The 3,643-nt window shown below is 43.4% G+C and overlaps 1 pseudogene; it reads right to left on the reverse strand.

Moving 5' to 3' along the window:
* Positions 1-234: 234 nt before the first annotated feature.
* LOC102265527 (UDP-GalNAc:beta-1,3-N-acetylgalactosaminyltransferase 1-like) lies at positions 235-1,247 on the reverse strand (annotated as a pseudogene).
* Between the last annotated feature and the right edge of the window lie 2,396 nt (positions 1,248-3,643).

Genomic DNA, 3,643 nt, shown 5'->3' on the forward strand with positions numbered 1-3,643 from the left:
ATAAGATGTTTAATTCCTCTGAATATCACCTTTAAAAGGCTTGACTTGATTGTTGTCAAAATAAACCACAGGTCAAGTGCAACCCTCCAGTCTCTAGGCTTGACATGAGTTTCAGCTTTGTGTAAGCCAGACCGTGACCTTCTCATGAGTTTTTCATTGGAGATTTCATAGTCTAACGTTAACACTTTCCACAAAATATCCCTCCCTTTTCTAGGCTTTGGGTAGAATGTCAAATTAATAATAACGTGTGGTGTTCCTTAGCATAACCTGCCAAAATGTGATAGTTTCCTTGGAAGAAAAGCCATGGGCTGCAATCACACATCTGAGCTCACAGACATCCAAATGAATCCTATGTAAAAAGAAAAGGTTGGTGTCTTCTGGAATATGAATGTCTACTTTTAATACATTCAAACAGATCCCAACATAAACATCTTCAAACTTGATGGGTTTTACATGACTCATCATTTCATAGATTCTCAGCACCAAATCTCTGGACATTATATAAGGCAACTCACTGCAGTAAGGAGAGAATACCTTGAAGAGATATTCCTGGTATGAATATGGGTTTTTTTTTTTTTGTAAAATCCTCTATAGGATAATTACCAATTAGAAGATAACCTGCAAAAAACTTCTCTGAGTGGTTTAAATTTAAAAGATACTTCACTAAATTGCTGTATTGATGAAAACATCAGTGTCTGTCTTCATGATATACCTGGCACTGGGGCAAAACTCAATTACCCACTTAAATGCCATAATGGTTTTCAAGGTCAGATTATTGTATGTGTCTAAAAACTCCTGTCGTATTATGTCTCCATAAAGGAGGTGTTCATCCTCTAAGGATAATGCTAACACTTTGTCTTCCTTTTCAGCCTGTTGGCTTAATAAGAAAAATGAAAGAACTTCATATCCCACCAAGACTTCTTTTCACCCTAAGTAACTCTAATGGCCTGCCTGGCTTTCACATCTGAGGGGTGTGAGGTCACCAGGATGACAAGAAATGGGTTTTGAAGAGAGCAATTCAAATGCTCCTGAAGTGTGAAGCGGAAGTCTTGTCTGTAAATGGGTTCATACTCATAGAAGTACATTCAGTTCACACATTCGATCACATTGTAGACTGATACCAGCAGACTGAGGTACCACATCACCAGGAAACTCAGCAGGGACAGCAGCAGGAGGCTGTTCAGGGATCTCAGTGACATCCTAGCTGGAAGGGTGGTCAGGAGTGCCGGGGCCATTCACAGCAGCTCAGAAGCATGCAAGCCTCAGGTTCTTCTTGATTTTTCTCTTCTGAGTGAAAGACCTTCAATTTCACCAACTGAGCATTTGATATGAGCAACTGAGCTTTCGACTGATGCTGAAGCTGAAACTCCAATACTCTGGCCACCTGATGCAAAGGACTCATTTGAAAAGACCCTGATGCTGGGAAAGATTGAAGGTGGGAGGAGAAGGGGACGACAGAGGATGAGATGGTTGGATGGCATCACTGACTCAATGGACATGCATATGAGTAAGCTCTGGGAGTTGGTGATGGACAGGAAGGCCTGGCATGCTGCACTCCATGGGGTCGCAAAGAGTCAGACACGACTGAGTGACTGAAATGAACTAAACTGAGCATTTGATAGCAAGTAGCAGTCAAAATAATGCTTGCAATTTCTACTGAAAAACAGAGACTCGCAGATTGGCTTAAAATTCTGCTTCTGCTTATACTGCTTATAAGATACATGCCTGCAGAATTTCAGATGAGACTAAAGTACCAGCTGAAGTATTCTGTTTTTCACATTCCATGCTTTAATTATAAGATTTGCCCTGGTGGGGCAGCTGAACATTGCCAAGGCCAGAGCCCCAGGGCTTGGCTGATCATGGCTCCACCCCAGCAGGGCTCAGGAAGGGGCCTGAGGAGTAGGTGGCACCACCCTGCCTGCCTCCCTGCCAATCAGCCCTGGCCCGGTGTCCCTCCATGAGGGTATTTTTATCAGAGCTGTCAGTGTGTCATTTATCTCCTCCACTATAGCTATTGCCTCCACATTTCCTGTCTGCCCATAGCTTGATCCACTTCTAGCCCTTGCTGGATGCTTCAGGAGGACACATTATCAGACTAATTGTTCACAATGCATAAAAGCACATCATCTGACATGTGTGAATGCCTAAATAGCACTCTGCAGCACTTCACTGGCTCAAAGCCTACTACTCACACATCAGGGATGGCCAGCAGGCCCAGAGGCTGCAAAAGGAGAGAAACTGAATACATGAACATTCAACAGCTCCAAGGCTGGAGGTTCATGTTAGTGATGATTTCCATGCTAATGATGGTGATATGTGAGGCTCGGAAGAAATAGCATCCCTCCCTCCCAGCTACACCCACTCAACTCACAACACAGTAGTCCCTGACTAGGCAGCCTTGGGAACTGACATCCTAAGGTCAGAGATGCCTTCTCCGAGTTAAGGGGCTGTCCTTTTCAAGGTGGCGTCTTCTGCAGGGCAAGTTCAGTTCAGTTCAGTTCAGTCGCTCAGTTGTGTCTGACTCTTTGCGACCCCATGAATCGCAGCACGCCAGGCCTCCCTGTTCATCACCATCTCCCGGAGTTCACTCTAACTCATGTCCATCGAGTAGGTGATGCCATCCAGCCATCTTATCCCCTGCTGTCCCCTTTTCCTCCTGCCCCCAGGCTACTGCTATTGCCTAGTGGGTTTATTAGGACTGGAATCTTCCATTCTCTTGTCAAAGTGCAAGTAGATAAAAAATCTAAGTGATCCTGGGTGAGACATGGAAGGAGAAAATTGAGGGCAGGGAAAGATAGTCCGGGTGAGTTGGGAAGTAGGGTGGGATTCCTCAGAGTCAGCCCTGTTGGATATGGGGGAAAAAGACCCACGACCAGTTTCATCTTCCCCACTTGCTCAGGTTCATCTGGGAAACATGATATAAGAAACTGAGGATGGGGTGGGTAATATACAACTACTCAAATTCCATCACTTGATTCTCTTGTGTCATCCTTTTAATGCTTTTTCAACAGCCACAACAGTCTCAGCTCAAATGCACACTTATTGCCTAAGTCATGAGCAACAACGTGGTGTTACAAGTTAGTTATTATTAAGATAAATACTTCAAATCTTCAGCCATTTCCTCTTGCTTGGTTAATAACTTTGAACTTTGAACAGGATCACATCCTGCCCTGTTTCAGATATATTCTTGGATAGAACAGAAAGGGTGAATAATAGCTAACCTACCTTGCTTTGCATATAAACCACAGCCTAGTTCACCTATGTCTACGGAATTGCACAAGACTCCATTGCGTGCTCTAAAAGGCCTTTTGGGGTTTGAGTTCAGTGGCCTCTTCAGTTTTGTTTCTTGTCATACTTCCATTTGCACCATTTGCTCCTGCCATACCAAAACGTTTGCAACTTTCCCAAACACACATATCTTCAGCCTGAAATGCTACCCTTCATCCAGTGCCTTAATTTCAGAGTATTTCATGTAATTATACTATGATCAAGTATTATTGTTCTTAGAAAGTCAGATTTTCCTGACAAGCTCTCTGCTATTAACCCCATTTTCATTTATAGAGTTCCCTTCTTTAGGGTTTTTCTCATTTATTTACTTTTCCTATTAGTTCCCTGAGGTCAGAGATTGCCCTCTTGTCCTATT

Source organism: Bos mutus, chromosome 6 (assembly GCF_027580195.1).
Source record: "Bos mutus isolate GX-2022 chromosome 6, NWIPB_WYAK_1.1, whole genome shotgun sequence".
Classification (NCBI taxonomy): Eukaryota; Metazoa; Chordata; class Mammalia; order Artiodactyla; family Bovidae; genus Bos; species Bos mutus.